The sequence below is a fragment of the Dama dama genome, chromosome 21 (assembly GCF_033118175.1).
Source record: "Dama dama isolate Ldn47 chromosome 21, ASM3311817v1, whole genome shotgun sequence".
NCBI classification, from domain to species: Eukaryota; Metazoa; Chordata; class Mammalia; order Artiodactyla; family Cervidae; genus Dama; species Dama dama.
Genome location: NC_083701.1, coordinates 25011577 through 25031326, shown reverse-complemented (window position 1 = coordinate 25031326; position 19750 = coordinate 25011577). Strand labels below are relative to the sequence as shown.

Below are 19750 nucleotides of genomic sequence, written 5' to 3'. Positions count from 1 at the left end.
ATTTCCTTAGGCTCAGCATCTGAATAGTACATACAGAAGGGCAGGATCTACCAATTGAACAGGTCCATGGAATAAGGGGAAAACATCTACACACAATTCTGTGAAATTTAGATCATGCAAGATAAAGAGCTGTTTGAGTTCTTCCAAACTTTCAGCCAATCCAATAATAAGTGCCTCTGAAGAATGAGTCTAAAGGGTGGGGAGGATCTGGGGAAATTGTTGTTTGTGTCTAAGCTGTTATCTACTATTTGGTACTGTCCATGAAAAATTAACCAGTCAATCTAAGAAATAAATGGAATATTTTATTGGAGCCAAGTTGAGATTATAACTCGGGAACAGAATCTCAGAAAGCTCCAAAAACTGTTACACCCACAAGAGATCAAGAATCAGTTATGTGATTTTTCTGAGACAGAGGGCTATACACCAAATGACGCATTATTGACAGTTTAAAACAATCCAGTTCTGGTCCCTTACGAGATCCAGAAGGAATGTTCTCCTTTAAGGTGTTGTCTTGTTGATGCTGGTTGAGCAGGCATTTCTGCCCTTGGGGGGAAGTTCGATGCATAATGCAGATATACAGTGCACAGTGGTGGGGAGAGAGAAAGCCCAAAGAAAGAGGAAATTTTTTATGTTTAAATTTTTCATGTCTTGCCACAAAATATGAATTTTATTTCATACTACTTTACCATATGCGTGTATTATTCTGGTAGACCTTTTAAAAATATTTATCAAACGTCGTTGAGAAAAGCTATCTTTGTGGAGGATACCTAAGGACACATAGTCTAACCCTTCCTCTACTCATATCGCTGGACCAAGGTCAGAGTGCCCTAGTGTTGGTTATGGTGGCCGTGTTGCTTAGGCTCCCCACCCAGAAAGTTACTCACTGAACTGTGATGGATCTTTCTTGAGATCTTTTCTATAAGAGGCAGCCCTGGGCAATTCATTATTGTGTTTACAGTAGATACTTTTAAAGACATTGTTCAGTCCACTGCTCCTGTCCTCCTGATAAGAACCACCAGGAAAACATTTTCTCTGACTTAGTGCCCAAAATAAATGTGCTTCTCCTAAGCCCTGATTAAATCTTCTCTTATGATCACTGACTCAACTAAGACACCACATTTCCTTCCCTGTGTCACCATCTCAGAATCTATTTTATAGTCACAGCGTTTGCTAGAGTGATTGTAACCTGCCCCCGCAGAACTTTCCTGTCCTTTGCGGACAGTCACACTTTGAGTCCTTATTCTTAATTTGTAAAGCTGAGCATCATTCTGCTGCAGTCTATTGCAAACAGAACTTCTGTTACTGTTTGGGTGAGCAGGTCTTAGCAATCCCCATGAGCTGAAGTGGATGCAGAGGCCACAGATGGAGGTGTCATAACAGCTTTAAGCCACCAGGAGGAGCTCTAAAACAGACTACTGGGGACTGTAAGACCTGCTGGCAAGGAGGGGGAAATAATACATTGTCTACAGATGGAGAGTTTAAACCACATTAAAACTTAATAAAGAATTACAGAGGGGTTGAGGGAATTATCACACTGAAAAGTCTCCAGAAGACAAAATACAGGTGCCTAAAGACATTAGGTTAGTTCTGTCTTTGGATTTTTTGTTTTTAAGAGAAAAAAATGCACAAGAAACTGATTCAATTAGTGAAGCCAAACAAGTCATGGGATTGTAAATGAGAGTAAATTTACACAGAGCTTCTCAACCCATCCATCTGCCAAAATATTTCTTTCCGTGGACTCAGCCTTTTAGATGAGTTTTGGAGAATGATTCATAAGATGCTGAAAGTTTTCTTTACTCAGAAATCTCTCTTCTGATTAACTCCTTGTGCCTGACATTCTTTAAGAGCTTTAATTATGTCTTAACATTCTTAATGTCTTTGAATAAAGGCTTTACCTCAGCTTGGAGGGCTAATATTGATGATTGCAAAGATTAACTTGAATGGCTTCATCTTTTGCTATGCATCACCATGTGGTAGGAAGGAAAGGTTTTGAAGATTAACCTGAAAATGATTTTTATTTACGGGAGATGACCAGGTGTAGAAAGCTCAGATACAACCCTACAACTGGAGGCTTGTATCAGGAAATCTGCAAGGAATGGGGGCATCAGTGGAAAGGAACAGAATCAACCACAAAGAAGCAGCAAAGAAGGTGACAAACTTCCCAAGGCGGCTTCTCTGCTCCAGGCCGACATAACAAAGCACCACAGGTGGACAGCTTAACCATCAGAAATAGGTTTTCTCATGGTTCTGGAGGCTAGAAGGTCAAGATCAAAGCGTCGTGTGCTTCTGATGCCGCCTTCTACCTGTGTCTTCATGTGTACATGTCTGCATCCAAACGTCCTCTTTTTTTTTTAATTTTGTATTGGAGTATAGCCGATTAACTATGTGATAGTTTCAGTTGAGCAGCAAAGAGACTCAGCCATACAAGTCCATGTATCTATTCTCCCCCAGACTCCTCTCGCATCCTGGCTGCCACATAATATTGGATGCTCCGTTAGTGTTTGACCAGGGACTGCACAAGGGACCATATCTCATATCATATCTCATTTAAGCTTTTTTAATTTTTTTAATTATGAAAGTACAATAACACATTTACAGGAGACTTGGAAAATACAGAACAAAGTTACATATAGCTCCACTATATACTACAGTTATCTTTATTAAATAGGTAAATTGGGCTTCCTGGGTGGTACAATGGTAAAGAATCTGCCTGCTAATGCAGGAGATGCAAAAGACTGAGGTTCAGTCCCTGGGTTGAGAAGATCCCCTGGGGGAGGAAATGGCAACCCACTCCAGTACTCTTGCCTGGAAAACCCCATGGACAGAGGAGCCTGGTGGGCTGCAGTCCATGGGGCTGCAGAGTTGGACACGACTGAGCAACTGAGCATGCACGCATGACTCAAGACAAGAAACATGTAAAATCAAGATTTTTAGTCGGAGTTTCAATATCATACTCTTAAAAATTAATACAACAGACAGAGAAGTAGATGGGTATAGTTGACCAGAAAAGCATTATGAACCACTTCAACGTAATTAAGATTTATACAATTTTCACACAACAGGAGGATATGCATTCTAGTCAAGTTGCCGTAGACTGTAAACTAGGAGACACTGGAACATACCCAGGGCAAATTTCCCCTTTTTATGAGGACCCTGGTCATGCTATTAAGGGCCTACTCTATGCACTCATTGTAACTAAAGACCCCCATCTCCAAATATGTTCGCATCACATATAGTAAGGGTTAGAACTTCAAATACTGAATTTGAGGGGGCTGCAGTGCAGCCTGTAACACTGCCCTTCTCTCCTTGGTGCCCAAGATTTCCTTTTTTTTTTTTTTCCATCTATTTTTATTAGTTGGAGGCTAATTCCAAGATTTCTTAAAATTCTGTCGGGCAGTGGAGTGGCCACGAGGCAGTCAGTGGAGGGGGCTTGAGTTTGGGAGTCAGGCCTCTACTATTCTGCTGGCTTGATCATTTCCAGCAGTGTGAACTGGGGAATTATTTAGCCTATTCTTAGCCTTGGTTTCCCCATTTGTAACATAAGGCTAAAAATACTCCCCTTGGCAAGCAGCGGTGAAAAGAGAACAGAGATGATTAATGTGGAAAAATGGTCACAGCGATTCTCAGGTATGGACTGAACCCCTCGGAGGCCCCCACTGCCCTGGAGAGAGGAGTCCAGTCCTGCCACAGCCAACAAGGCCTGTGTGACCAGCTCCCAGCCCCCAGCAGAGGTGAGAGGGGCCCAATGACTGTGGAATGCTAGATGCTATGAAGAAGAAAGCCCCCAAAAGATAAAATAGGGAGTCAAAAACTACGGCATGTTTATTTAATAAATCAATGCTTTGAATACTCATGTACACTGCAAGTGTGTGCAAAACCTCAGCTGGAGCTAGGTATCTAAATTTGAGGCTTGTGTGAACAGGAGGCAACATCCCCACAGGGGATCTGTGCTTCTGTGACCCTGGCTTCTGCCACTTCACCTTGCCCGGCTCCCTCCTCCCCAGGGCTCTTTCCTCGCCACACAGAGTGGTCAGTTTTTCACAGCCTGACAGCATTATCTTAGACAAGGATCGTGTGTGTGCGCATGCGTGTGTGCGCATGGGTGGCACGTGTCACGTGCACACAGACAATTTCAGTCAGATCCTGTGACCCCGGCAAGCTGCGTGCTTCATCTTTTCAGCAGTGACCACGGCTGCAGTGAAATAACTCACTCCATCACTGGACATTTATTCTCTGCCTCTCCTGCTGGAAGGTGGGCTTACCTTTCCAATCCCAGTACGTGTCCAGGGTCTCCACAGCCAGTTCCCCAAAACCCAGACCCAACCTCGCTCCAGCATCATACCCACCAGCTCACCCACCCCCTGTTCTCACGGTCACACCTCCCACACTCTGCCTTCTAACTGCCGGGACCCTCTCTTTGTTCCCAATCAAGCCACAGTCTTTCATGATCTGTCTTTTTAATTTTCCTGAGACATTTCCTCTCCCTCTCAGGTTGGAGAAATCCAATTAATTGTAAGCCAGACTCCTCCTGGAGCTACTTGGCAGAGGGAAAGTGCAGTTTCTTCTGCACCCACTCGCCCAGTCCTTTGTTCAGATCTCTGCATGGGTTCTATTTGTGTGCATGTCTGTTTGCTTCGTTAGATTATATGTTCTTTGAAGACAAGCAGTCATTTTATTCTTATCTCCCTATTTCCAGTATTGGCCCTGGGGTTGAACACAATGCCTGGTGCAGAGTACGTGTTGTGCAATGATTCTTTCAGTTCTTTGTTCTCATGAATACTTGGGGTGTTTGAATTGACCAAGGTTTGAGGGATTTATGCCAGCACATTCTTGCACGTGACTAAGACTTTTTTAAGATTTATTTTTATTTATTTATTTGGTTGCACTGGGTCTTAGTTTGCAGCATGTGGGATCTAGTTCTCCGACAAGGGATCGAACCCAGGTTCCCTGCATTGGGAACGCAGAATCTTAGCCATTGGACCACCAGGAAAGTCTTTTTTTTTTTTTTTTTTTTTTTTAGGAAAGTCTTGACTAATGTTCTTTAGGTAGCAAGAAATCACAACTCCTCTTAGCAGGTTTAAATGTAATACATATGTGGACACTTTATATGGGGCCTCTTTGGTTGCAAGCCAAAAATTGGATGTCTAGGCTCTGACTAACTTAAGCAAAAAGGAAGTTTTCTGGGATTGTTGGCTCATATGGTAGTTTTATTCCTAGTTTTTTAAAGAATCTCTATAGTGATTGTTCTCCATAGTGGCTGTATCAGTTTACATATTATTCCCACCAATTCCCAGTTTACATATTATTACATACTGTTCCCACCAACAGTACAAGAGGGTTCCCTTTTTTCCACACCCTCTCTCCACACATCATCATGGCCATTGATGATGGCCATCCTGACTGGTGTGAGGTGATACCTCATTGTAGTTCAGATTTGCATTTCTCTAATAATGAGCGATGATGAGCATCTTTTCATGTGTTTATTAGCCATCTGTATTGTCTTCTTAGAAGAAGTGTTTGGATCTTCTGTCCACTTTTTGACTGGGTTGTTTGTTTTTTGGGTATTGAGCTACAGGAGCTGCTTGTTTATTTTAGCAAAATAGATAGCCAGTGAGAATTTGCTGTTTGACTCGGGGAATTTAAACCTGTGCTCTGTGACAACCTAGAAGGGATGGACTGGGTGGGAAGTGGGAGAGAGGTTCAGGAGGGAGGGGACAAATATATTCCTATGGCTGATTCATGTTGATGTACAGCAGAAACCAATACAATATTGTAAAGCAATTATCCTCCAATTAATTGATAAAAAGTTTTCTGGACCAGAATCAGGAATTCAGAGAATCGGTGGCTGGAGAAGCGAGTTATATGGACAGGAGCCCAGGTAACTAGAGAACGGGAAAGGCAGGAATGAAGTGGGAGCGAGAACAGCTTTTCCTAGTTTGTGCCTCTAGAATAAATCAGAAACCATTCTCAGTTTCTGGCACTCTAGTCAAGATTTGAGTTGCATGGAAGGTGCATCAAGTTTGGGTCCTGTGCCCAGCCATCAGCTTGGCAAGGCAGAAACATCTGTCTAACAAATTCCACCAGATTAAATTCAATGGGAGATGAGATAGTCCTCAAAAGGCAATGAGTATTCTATGGCAAAGAGGCAATGGATGCTGATTGCCAAAAATCCACAAATACCTTCTGCGTTTGTGTCCTCAATTATCTGGAACCCAACACCTTAATGATTGTTGCAATGCAGTTATTATTAAATCATATGCTTTTTCATCCATAGATTCTCACTCAAAGAGAGTAGACCGCTAACCCAATTTTTTTAAAAAGAAGCGTTTGTATTTTCTCTTAACTGCTAACTTATGAGACAGTAGATGTGCTGTGACAGGGCTTAACTGAATGAGCATTTAAAAAAAAAAAAAATGGCCAGTGGTACAAAGACATCAGTGAGTTCCAACCATCAGCCTCCATCTGGATCACCATCAAGTCGGCATCCTTGCGGCTGAAGGGTGTGCAGCGATGGAGCTTTTCAATAGCCCTTTCGGGCCAGCACTGTGTTACAGTCCATTGAGCTCCTGTGTGTAGGTAGTGAAGCCCGAGTGTTGAGGGAATCACCGACTCAATTAACTAGCGTTAGAATACTGTACCTCTAGAATCATCTTCAGGGGAACGTGATCATTTACTCTGGAAAATATCTGAGACATTTTCCCTGCTGGATAGAGAGGGAAAATTAAATTACCTGAAATGAATTCCCAGTTCTCCATATGTGAACTCTCTGTATTACAGAGTGTCAGTTTAAGGGCTGTTATTTGTCACCATGACCATGGCCCAGCTAGTGGTGACAAGGCAGCTGAGAACTTACACGGATAAAAATTATGTTTTCTCTGGTTATCTACACTGATGTTATACTTTATAAAAACTATAGGAATAGAGGAAGTTTCTTAACTTGAGGTTTTATTTTGGCTGACGTATTACCCTTGCTTCAAATCTCTTCAGCCAAGTTAGAGATTCCAGTCTTTTCTTGATATGTAATTCTGTTTATTGCAGAGTTTATTTCTTTTTTTTTTTTTTTTTTTTTTGGCTGCATGGCATATGGGATCTTAGTTCCCCAGCCAGGATCCAATCCCATGCCTCCTGCAGTGGAGATGGGGCGTCCTAACCACCGGACCGCCAGGAAGTCCCTATCACAAAGTTTCTTAGTGGCTATTTTCTCTAGAACAGCCCCGAAACTCTTATCTTCTAGTATCAATTTCCCTTCTTTTTTTTTTTCCTCCTTCTTTTAATAATGTACCATCTTCTCCTGAAGCAAGGGATCAAAATCTTTCATACTTTTGCACTTTTTATTACTGATAGGATAGGAAAATCTCTTTTATATTAAAGTAATTCATTTACAGTTCAGTTTGCCACAACAACTAGAAACCTTCGAAGTTGTGTGGATAACTGGAACTGTTCTTAGAATTGTGATTTTATTTATTTATTTACAGGTGCACTGGATCTTCATTGCTGCATGTGGGCTTTCGCTAGTTGCAGCGAGCTAGGGGCTACCCTCTAGTTGCGGTGGACAGACTTCTCATTGCGGTGGCTTCTCTTGTTGCTTCTCCCTGGCCATAGAGCACAGGCTCAGCTGTTGTGGCTCAAGGACTTGGTTGCTCTGTGGCATGTAGAATCTTCCTGGATCAGGCGTAGAACCCATGTTGCCTGCATTGGCAGGTGGATTCTTACCCACTGTGCCATGAGGGAAGTCTGACTTCTAATATTCTTAACCCTTCCTGAGACAACAGGTGTGTCAAATAAACAAGACTCCTTGCTAACAATTTTTCCATCTCTCTGTCAGAAGTTGTTAGATTCTAGAACTTCCTAATGACTTTATTTAGCCATTCTCAGACTTCCTCTCCCAAACCCATTTACACCCTTAAAAATTACTGAAAACTTTTGTTTTTGTGGATATTTACTATCTTAGAAATTGATAGCTAGATGTTTTAAAAATATTTTTAAATGACAGTAATAAATCCACAGCCTGTTAAAATAAATATTTGCATAAAACATGTTTTGGAACAAAATTAATTAGAAGAATGTCATTGTTTCATACTTGACAGTTTCTTTAATGTCTGGTTTAATAGAGGAAAACTGGATTCTAGCAGTATCCTGGGCATGTAATCCCTTGTGATATGTCATTCTGGTTGAAGTATCTGAAGAAAATCTGATCTCAGAGGGATATTTAATTAGAAAAGGGAAGGGTATTTAATAGTCTTCTCATGTAAATGAACTTTCCTCTTTGGTTCAACAGTAGCTCAACAAGTCATAACTTTTTAAAGGTTGGTTGAATGGGGAAACTGAAACTATATCAGTGAACTTTTCAATCAATCAGTCTCCCACTCTGAAAGAACCTTTCACCCACATGTGATTTTGTAACTTCCAAATGCTGACAAATCTCATTATTACTATGTTTTTTAAAAAAATCACAGTTGGTAATATCCACACTGATTTCATCAAGAATATTCTTTTGAATATTAGGAAAATATAAAGCTCATGGTACTATATGAAGGTTTTTTTAAAATTCTAATTTTTGATTCATATGTGTGTGTGTGTGTGTGTGTGTGTGTTGCATCTCAGAGTATTTAGAAAGAGAATTTATTACTGACTGGAAAACTTGGTCTTGGGTCATGATTTTCAGTATGAAAGACCTTTGAGCCAAATCTTTTTGCAGTAAATAATTTCTTCTTTTGCTCACTTCCATTTTTTTTTGTCAAGTATTTTGTTAACATACAAAATGATACATATTTGTTGTACAAAAATAAAAAAGCTAAGCAAATATATGAATAAATGGATGGGGAAATATATATCCATATGTACAGTGCCCACTGTCATCTGTGGGGAATATGTTCCAAGCTGCCAGTGGGTGCCTGAAATCATATATAGGACCAAACGCCATAGATACTGTTTTTCTCTTAGACATGCATACCTATGATAAAGTTTAGGTTATAAGTTTGGCATAGTAAGAGATTAACAATAATAACTCATAATAAAACAGAAAAGTATGCTGTATTAAAAGTTATATGAATGTGGTCTTGCTCAAAATATTTTATTGTACTGTTCTCACCCTTCTTGTGACAGTGTGAGAAGATGAAATGCCTATGTGATGAAAAGGAGAGAAGTCAGTGGTATAGGCAGTGTGTTAGGTTACTACTGACCTTCTGTCAGTAGGAGGACCTTAAACCTTGGGTTGACTGTCAGGAGCCGATCATGTCTATGGCTGGGACCTCATGTCGGGGGATGGAACTGGACAGGAAGATTTCATCACATTGTTAGGTAGTTAGACTAGGAAAAAGGAGTCCAAAGTCGAGGTGGCTAAAAGACAAAGAAGGGAAAAGCCCTCAAAAATAGAACAAAGGAAGGTCTGAAGACTGGAGTAAGGACCTCAAGTAAAACATACAGCCCTCGTGGCTAGCCCAATTTACATAGGACAGGCTCAGGGGGAGGAGAAAAATCATATAAAAGGAGGAGCCAAAATTGAGCCAGGGACTTCTCTTTGGGTCTTTTGGGTCGACTTGCCCTCACGCCTCAAGGATATATTTTCCTTTACTTGCCAATAAAACTGAGCTATAACACTGGTCTGTCCATCACTTCAAATTTTTGCTGCAGCAGGATGGAACCAAGGAAATTACACACTCCCCTGACACATATGGTGCTGTTTCTCGGATTTAACCTGGCTGAAACAACCTCGGCTTGGCCCCTGCAAAGTGGAGGCCAAGCACAGCAGAAGCCTTACTCGGTGAAGTTCCCATGGCAGAAGCTGAACGCAAAGAAATCCCAGCACAGTGGAAGGGACAAGAAGCCCAGCATGCTGGAAACCAGAACAGCAAAAACAAACTCAGCAGAAAGCTCATGCGGCTCAGTCTCAGATTGCAGGAGACCTCCTGTTCAGGTAGGAATCCCTCATTCCTATGGCTGGAAGGACATATGGCTAACAAAATCTTAAATCCTTTACAATCTCTCATTTCTTGTTTCCTTGAACCCCCCGCAAACAGGCCAATGGCAGTGGGTGCAGTTGAGGGACTCTGGAGAGGCTACCCCCAGTGTATTCTGAAGGCTCCATCACCCTCTGTGCTCCAGTAGCTGTTGTCCAAGCGGGTGGGGGTTCTTCTGTCCTTAATCTCTTTTGTGCTGAGGACCAAGCCAATGAAAACTGTGAGCGTAGGCCAGGTATTTTTAGCAGATTTTCCAGCAGGTTATGAAGGGGATTCCTCAGTACATTTTCCCCACTGCTTATTCCTCCCGTCCTTCAGTTCCTCTCTGCATCTATGCCACTGCTTACAAACTATTGAGCAGGTCATCATCTTTTCATTTCTGAAAGTTGTGCTTGAAACCGTTTACCTAAGATTGGGACTCAAACCCACGTGGCAGGGACTCTGTGCTATGTTTAGTCACTCAGTCGTATCTGACTGGGACTTGAGCCCGGCCAAAACCCACAGTGCCTGGCTTCAGGACCTAATGAAGCTCAGGGTCTGATGTCTCATTGCAAAATTTCTGTGAGAGACACAGCAGTAGGTAAGAGGTGGCTTTGTTTGGATTCATAGAGAAGCACACTCCACAGGGTGTGGGCTATCACAGAGAGGGCGCAATGGCCATGGAATGTGGTGTGGTTAGTTTTTTCCCAGCTGGGTGATTTCATATGCTAATGAGTGGGAGGATCATTCCAACATTTGGGGAATCACCCACTCCTCCCTCTTTTGATGGTGACTTGGAACTGTCCTGGCACCTTTGGGTATGTCATTTAGCTTGCAGATTGAGGATCAAGGTTTAGTTGAATTTGACTTGTCATCTTGGACCCATTTGATTTTAATCAGTTTATGTTATGCCCTTGGGCTGTCATTCTTTCAAAAGTTGTGCCCTGTTCTCTTCCCTCCTGTTTCATGCTCTTTTCCTGAGCCCCGTCTGGGCCCACAATGTTGCCTCTACAATCTTCTGGGGGGACAATCAGAAAATAAATGAACTTTGGGAGAGAAATGCTGTATAATATCCAGTCTCTCTAGGTATTCAGGCCTTCATCTTACATGTTTCCTACAACACGTGCAACAACAGCATCTCTCAGTGAGCCCGCTAGGGCGGGTGACAGGCACACAATGCCTGCTAGAAGTCCATCTGTTGGTGGCGTCCCTTCAAGGGCAATTGGGCTTCCGAGGATAATGTTTGCCACTTTGGGAGTTAGCCCTACAGGCCGTTTGGGCCCAAACCCTTGCCACCCTTCTCCTAAAGTTACAAACATACCCCTGAATCAAATCTGCACTCCACTTTTATGGACCATCTGGTCTGTTGCCTCTTATCAATTTGTTCTTAAGCCACTTACTAACTCCTACAACCAGGACCCTGCCCCCTTGTAGGCAACATCACTCCATCCTGCTTATTATTATAATACTTTAATATCCCTAAAAGGACCAGATAACCCACTTCTTTGTCATTACTTCTGCTATTACCTAAAATGGGTCTGCAACAATGAAATGTTTACCATTGGAGACACCCTAGTCTGCTCTTATGGAGGACCAGGGGAGGAAATCAATGACTTACATTCCCTCAGAGCAATAGGCTTATGGCTGTTTTGCCAGGTTCCCAGTCTCAGGGCACAGACTTGGATTGCTTTACATCATGGTATCTATTCCAATCAGTGGTGGACAAACCAGCAATGAGTTAAGATTACAGCCCCTTAATCCTACCCAGCACTGGTCTTGCCGGAGACCTTGGCGATGCCCAACTCCAGCCTGGGGGTCCCAGGAGGTTGACCTGCCTAGGGATCCAGTCCCTGGGAGGTTGTTACATCTCAGCCTGCTCAGGGATCCACCAGCCTGGGGTCCCAGGAGGTCAACCTGCCTCAACCTGCCTAGGGATCTGGTCCCTGGGAGGTTGTCACACCTCGACCTGCTCAGAGATCTGCCAGTTCAGGGGTCCCAAGAGGTCAACATGCCTCGACCTGACCAGGGACCCTATTCTCGGGAGCCTGACATGCCTCGACCTGCCTGGGGATTCGATCTCCAGGAAGTTGTTACGTCTCAATCTGACCTGGGGTTGCCCGGCTCTCAGGTTGCAACAGCACTGGGTAGGATAAGCTTCAGAAAGACTCATCCCTCAGGAAGTCCACCCATGGAAATAGAAGGAAGCCTATTAGCTGTGGGACTACGCCTGGTCTCAGCAATAACTCAGGAGTCCAATGAGAACCCCATGGCCTTTCTGGAAAGGCTAAAAGAGGCCCTCTAAAAGTTTACCAGTCTAGACTTAGACTCATGGGGGACAGGTGATTTTAAAGGACAAATTCCTATCCCAGTGTGCCTCAGACATTGGGATAAAGTTACAACAGTTACAGCAGCAGGACCCTGCTGCCTCTTTAGATGAGATGATCCAGACAGCCACCAATACCTTTTATTACAGAGAACAGGAGAGGGAGGCCAAGGCCCAGGAAAGGGAGAAAAGGAAAGAGACCAGGCATGCCCAGATGCTGGCCACCCTCCAGGGAAGCCCTATAGCAACCCTGAGTCCTTGAAGGACAAAGCACGAGGCAAATGCCTAAACTGTAGACAGGTGGGACGTTGGGCCAAAGAGTGTCCAAACAGTGACAAGTCTCCTAAAATGGCTTGCTACAAATGCCATCAGCTGGGACACTGGGCAGCACTCTGCCCTTGGGGCCCAAGAGCCTTGAGGTCAAACGCCAAGCCTTCCCTTAGGATGGTTCAACAGGACTGAAGCGGCCCGCTCCAGCCAGCCCGCCTGTCACAGATAACCATCACGTGGCTGGAGCCAAGGGTGCAACTGGATGTGCAGGTAGGTCTGAGAATTTCTTGTTGACACAGGGGCTACCTACTTTGTCCTGACCTCCTACTCCGGAGCCTTCTCCTCCCAAACCTGTACCATTTTGTGTGCTACAGGAAAAACAATTAACAAAAAGATTTCACTTGAGCACTTCTTTGTTGCTGGGATGGGCAAATATTATCCCACCAGTTTCTGGTGGCCCCTGAGTGTCCTATTCTTATTGGGAAGAGACCTTTCCCTGCCTTTGAAATCTTGCAGCTATTGCAGTCCCGATAGAAGATGCTTTAAAACTCTCTTTGGGGGCAAACTATTTTTACCAGCCACCAAGTGAAACAACTCCTGAACGGGAGAGGCCGTGTATGGATGTCTGGTCAAAGAATCCTCAGATATCAAGTAGTGCTGATGGAAAATCAAGGTCTGAATATGTCCCCTTGTGAGGTTCTTAACCCAGCTACCCTCCTGCCTACCCCCGAGGGCTCTCTCCCCTTTCACTCTTGCCTAGAAACTTTGGACCACTGGACAAAACCCCGAGAGGGGTTGTCAGAAGATCCTCTGACCAATCCTGAGGAAATCTGGTGCACTGACAGAAGCAGCTTTGTCTTTGGTGGAAAAAGAAAAGCTGGACTTGCTGTAGCCTCCAATTTTGAGAACATAAAGGCTAAAGACCTTTGCCACTGGGTATTTCAGCCCAATTAGCTGAGCTCATAGCCCTGACTCAAGCTTTAGAGCTGAGAAAGGAAAAAAAGTAGCCATTTACACTGACTCCAAGTATGTCTTTCTGGTGCTACATAAACATGCTGCTATTTGGAAAGAAAGAGGCCACTTGACCATCCGAGAGTCCCCAATCAAATATGGTGATCAAATCCTTAGACTCTTGGAGGCAGTCCATCTGCCCGCTGAGGTTTCAGTCTCCCGCTGTAAAGGGCACCAAAAAAGGAGCACAGAAGTGGCACGAGGGAATGAACAGCTGATTAGGCAGCTGAGAGAGCAGCATTACAGAACCATGACCTGATAGGGGTTGCCACCTTAGTTCCACAGACTAACCTGCCAGAAACTCCTTGATATACTGAAGGTGAAACTCTTAAAGCTAAGAGTGAGGGCATTCAAGAAGATCATATAGGGTGGTTCCAAAAGGAGGGACTCCTTTTTCTGCCTGGGAACCTCCAATGGAAGGAGCAGAGAACCAGATTCTCCCCCGGAGCCTCCAGGCAGGAGCAGGGCCTTGCTGACACCTTGGTTTTAGCTTCCAATGGAAGTTGGTTAACTCCTTACATGCCACCACTCATTTAGGGGAGAAGGCCCTCTAAAGATTACTAGAAAGGTCCTTCAGAGGAACAGGCCTCCAAATGACTATAAGGCAAGTGGTCGCCTCTTGTCCCACTTGCCGATTAACCCTCAAGGAACTCAAAGACCCCAGCTGGCCCAACCTGTCCAATGACATGGGACTTACCCTGGAGAGGACTGGCAGATGGACTTCATCCAGATGCCAGTTTCTCAAGGGTATAAATATCTATTAGTCATGATAGGTATATTCACAAGATGGATAAGGCCTTCCAACCTGGACTGAGAAGGCTGAGGAGTTGGTAAAAACACACACACACACACACACAAAAAACACAACTGCTCCATGAAATCATTTCAAGATTTGGTCTGCCCAGGTCATTACAAAGTGACAATGGGACATCATTTACTTCTAAGGTCATCCAAGGGGTCTCTAAAGCATTGGGCATTACTTATCATCTCCATTGTGCCTGGAGGCCTCGGTCTTCAGGAAAAGTAGAAAGAGCCAGCCAGTTATTAAAATTGGCAAATAAAAAAGATAACCCAGGAGGCCTCACTGGGATGGAAGGAGGCTTTACCAATAGCTGTCCTCCACACCTGTATTGCCCCTAAGGAACAGGTTGGCTTTAGCCCTTATGAGATGCTATATGGGAGACCTTTTTTTTATGTCAATAACCTCTTCCTAGATCTAGAGGCTCAGACCCTCCAGTCTTATACCATGGCCATTGGACAATTCCAACAAGATATATGCTTTGGGGTGTCAACCAGGACCCAAAAGATTCTAAAGAGCCACCACTATATGCTCCAGGGACTCAAGTCCTAATTAAAGTCTGGAAGGATGGGTCCCCAAAGTCATGGGTCAACTCCACGCCACATGTGAGGGCCCCTACCCTATAATACTTTCTACCCCAGCACATGACTCCTGGATTCACTACTCATGAGTCAAGCCATGGAAGAAAACAGAAGAGGACACTCAATACACCTGTGAGCCCCTGGGAGATCTCAGATATTTATTTAGGACTGCAAATGAGTGCCATTCTAATGAACACCCCCAAAATTAAGTTTCTGGGGACAAGATTTCTCAGAATAGTGCTAAAAAGCCAACACAGCTTGGCAGGGGTTGTACTCTAAAACAGACAGGAGATAGATCTCCTGATCCCTGAATAAGGAGGGGCTTGAGCCATCTTGAATGAGATGTGATGTTTCTGGGTAAATACCTCCAGCTAAGAAAGTCTCACGGTCCTCAAGGGAAACATTCAGATCCTACAGGATCTCAAAGAATGAGCTGGAGAGTTCTTGGGGTGGCTACAGTCTCTCTTTGGGGGAATCCTTCTCCTGGAGAGGGGAATTTGGAGTTGACTAATACCCCTACTAATTCCTACTATCACCATATTGATGCTGTTTATGATCGCTCCATATATTTTCAACTGTCTAATCTGTTTTGCCTCTGCCCAGGTCAACAAGCTACAACATGCAGTGCCAGTTCAACAAGGATATATAAAACTACAGCCAACCACAGAAAACCTTAGATGGACACTACTATAAGGACTCTGAAGCCTAAGACTAGAAAGAGGAGGAGGCCCAATGTCCCTCTCCATCCCAGTTCAGCAGGAAGTAGCCAGAAAGACTTCTATGCCCTTATTCCCAAAGAACTGGGCCTCCCGTCTCTTGAGGGGGGAATGTTGCTGCTGCTGCTAAGTCACTTCAGTTGTGTCCGACCCTGTGCGACCGCATAGACGTCAGCCCACCAGGCTCCCCCGTCCCTGGGATTCTCAAGGCAAGAACACTGGAGTGGGTTGCCATTTCCTTCTCCAATGTGTGAAAGTGAAAAGTGAAAGTAAAGTTGCTCAGTCATGTCCGACTCTGAGCGACTCCATGGACTGCAGCCTACCAGGCTCCTCTGTCCATGGGATTTTCCAGGCAAGAGCACTGGAGTGGGGTGCCATTGCCTTCTCCGAGGGGGGAATGTTAGGTAGTTAGAATAGGAAAAAGGAGTCCAAAATGGCGGTGGCTAAAAGACAAAGAGGGGAAAAGCCCACAAAAATAGAACAAAGGAAGGTCCAAGGACTGGAGTGAGGACCTCAGGTAGAACAAACAGCACTCCTGGCTAGCCCAGTTTACATAGGGCAGGCTCAGAGGGAGGAGAAAAAAACATAAAAAGAAGAACCAAAACTGAGCCTGGGACTTCTCTTCTCTTCCCCTCTTTTGGGTCTGCCCACCCTCACGCCTCGAGGATGTATTTTCTTTACCTGCCAATAAAACTGAGCTATAACACTGGTCCGTCTGTCACTTCAAATTTTTTCTGTGGCAAGACAGAACCGAGGAAATTACACACTCCCCAGACAACACTACTGAGAATGGTATGCAATTTAAAACTTATGAATTGTTTATTTCTGGAATTTTCCATTTAGTATTTCCAGGCTGAAGTTGACTGTGGGTTACTGAAACTCCAGAAAGTGAAACTTCGGATAAGGGGGGCTTTACCCATAATCCCACCATTGAAGCAATACTGTGAACAGCTTGGTGGATATTGTGCAGTCTTTTTCTCTGTTTTAAGTGATCATCAGGCCTGTCTGGAAAATAATGATCAAAGATAATTCATGTTCTCCAGTCACATTCCCCATTTCCATCTAAATTATATACAACTCTTAGCCCAGGTTTCACTGGGTTGGTTGGTTGGTTTTTCTTTCTGGAAAGCCATTCCATCCGCCTTATAATACTGTCTTGTTTTGGTTTCCAATGGCTGAGGTGTCAAATTACCATGAATTCTGTGGCTTCCAACAGAGTTGGAATCTTATGGAGCTAAAACCAAGGTGTCAGCAAGGCCCTGCTCCTGCCTGGAGGCTCCGGGGGAGAATCTGGTTTTCTGCTTCTTCCAATCTGCTGAGGGCGCCTGCATCCCCTAGTTCATGGCCTTTGTCTTCCAGGTCGGCAAGTGTGACTTGAGTCTCCCACTGCCGTCTCTCGGGGTCTCTCTTCTGCACTCACACCTCCCCGTGACCACAGCTTGGAGAGGACCCATGTGATTAGAGTGGGCACATCTAGATGATCCGGGATAATCTTGCCCTTTCAAGGTCCTTAAATCAGAATCTTTTTTTACATGTAAGTTAATAGTCATCCTTTTTGAGGTGAAGTTGTGAACATCTTTAGGGAGCATTCTGATGAGATCTCATTATTTTTAAAAGCAATCTATATCATTTATAAAGCAATATGCTGGGACTTCCCCGGTGTCCAGTGGCTAAGACTCATGTTCCCAATGCAGGGGGCCTGGGTTCGATCCCTGGTCAGGGAACTGGATTTCACATGCCGAAACTAAGACCTGGTAAAACCAGATAAATAAATTTTTTTTTTTTTAAGCAATATGCTATATAATGGGTATTTCCTGGTGGCTCAGACGATAAAGAATCTGCCTGCAATGCAGGAGACCAGGGTTCAAGCGCTGGATCAGTAAGATTCCCTGGAGTAGGAAATGGCAACACACTCCAGTATTCTTGCCTAGAGAGTTCCATGGACAGAGGAGCCTAGCAGGCTACAGTCCAAGGGGTCACAAAAGAGTCAGACTCAACTGAGTGACTAACACTTTTTTGTCATGCTCTATATGCATACTCTTCACCAGATATCTTATTCATGAATCTGTGCTAAAGTAGATTTGGGTGTTTTGCATTGTCCTAACCATGACTGTGTTCTAATTTCCACACTCTTTATGTATCCAGAAACAGGTAATCTGTCTACACCTTGTCATTTGTCAGTACTCTCTAAATAAATGGATATATATGTTAAAGGTGGCAAGCAACACAACAGTGATCATAAATCTAGTCTACTTTGCAGCTAAAATCTCTTGAATATTAAGACCACATATAGAGTGATATTTTCCGCTCATTCACGCAGTGACAACCAAAACCGTTTTCAGTCAATGTTCCAAGCTGATTTTAAGCCCTAGTGAAGACATTAAGAAATACAAGCAGGGTGAAGCAAGGAATGCTTTCTGAATTCTGAAACAAAGGGAGTCTATACTCACTTGGGCGAAGAAGGGCAGTTGAAGTGACCAACACAATGGAGGCGAGAAGCTTCATTGAAAGAACAAGCCACCGAGTGTGGACACTTGAATTTATCAGGATGTAGACTCACACAGCACACAGGATTCTAAACTGCATGAACAAGATGACATGGATTTGTTAGCTATGCTCAAAGTACTAATGGAAAGAGCACACTGTGAAACTTGATAAGTACAATAAATAAGAGAAAACATGGTCTCAGGAAACAGGTAACAGACCAATGGAGTTGAATTTCTAACGCTTTCTATCAGCTTGTGTTGGTAAGATATGCATGGGACTGACACTCCATGAATTGCTATGATTGGTATAGATCAGAAATGAGTAACACAATCTCTGTCCTGAAGGGGCTGTTATGAGAGTAAGGGTAAACAGGAATGTAAACAAATAATTACATGAGGGTATGAACTAAAATTAGACTCTGAACAGGAAGCCGTGAGAATCCGGCTGATTCAGTATCTGCTCTTTTTCACTTAGGGTGTGGGTAGGTACAAATGGTGACTGGGGAGCTCAAAGAGGAAGTGAAATTTGACTTGTATCATGAATGAGGGGTCAGAGACAGGGAAATTACTGAGTCAGAACGGCTTTGCAAAGGCCTGAGTGTGTGGACAAGCACATTGCTATGCCTGGTCAAGCATCCCTTTCAAGCTTCTGAAGCTCAGAGCAATCACAAGTGAGCAGAAGCTAGAAGCCAGGGAACCATATATTCAGGACCCAAACTACAATTTTCACTATCTGTTCAGGACCCAAACTACAATTTTCACTATCTGTCCTCCCATTTCTCATCTATTTACTTCTGTTACCATCAGTAGCCCCGCTTCTCCAGCTGTGGACTAGCACAGACACTCACTCTGAACTTCATCTCCTCTCCACCCGTCTCCTCCCAAGTCTTTGGGAGTTAACAGCCCCTTCAGGACAGAGACTGTGTTACTCACTTCTGATCCGTAGCAATCATAGCAACTCTTAGTCCTTCGTCCTGTGTAATCCTGGGTTCTTAAACCTGTGCACCTTAAGACCAAGAGATAAGCATCTTCCTTGCTTCCTTTTGCTATATTCACATGATTTATTTTTCTCCTTCAGGAACCAGAATTTCTTAGGAGTTAATGACATCAGGCTTTATCATCTACTGTCCTGTTGGGAATCCACCTGATTCATGAAAGGCTTTGACTCTGGGCTCACCGAGTCCCTCTTCCCTAGCCCATCATTAACCTTGATGGCATCTGTGCCCATGTGCCTGACCCAGTTGATCTCCCAGCCTGTTGTTCTGTGACCTTCTCACCTCCAGCCAAGTTTTCCTGTGCCATATGGCAGCTAGTAGTGTCATCTTATCTCTCTGTAGCACTCATGGTAGCAATCTTTTTTTTTTTTGGTTGCACCATGTGACTTGTGGTATCTTGTATCTTACTTCCCCAAATAGGAATTGAACCTGGGCCCTCCACAGTGGATGTACAGAGTCCTAACCACTGGACCACCAGGGAATTCCCTGCAATTATTTTATATTTTGGTTTGTTTATAGTCAATTTTACCCACTAGATGCTCTGTAAAGACTGGAATCTTCTCTGTTTTGTTCATATTTATCCCCAGCTCTTAGCACTGTTTGGGTGCATAAATACAAATTTGTGTCAGAA

At 43.8% G+C, this 19750-nt stretch overlaps 1 long non-coding RNA gene across 1 annotated transcript in view; it reads right to left on the bottom strand.

The window, feature by feature from the left end:
• The window catches only part of LOC133042606 (uncharacterized), a 32467-nt gene that overhangs the window by 10924 nt on the left and 1793 nt on the right, over nucleotides 1-19750 (bottom strand). Inside the window, exon 2 of the long non-coding RNA XR_009689534.1 lies at nucleotides 18089-18218. This is a non-coding gene — a long non-coding RNA (uncharacterized LOC133042606). The remainder of the gene's footprint in view (nucleotides 1-18088; nucleotides 18219-19750) is intronic.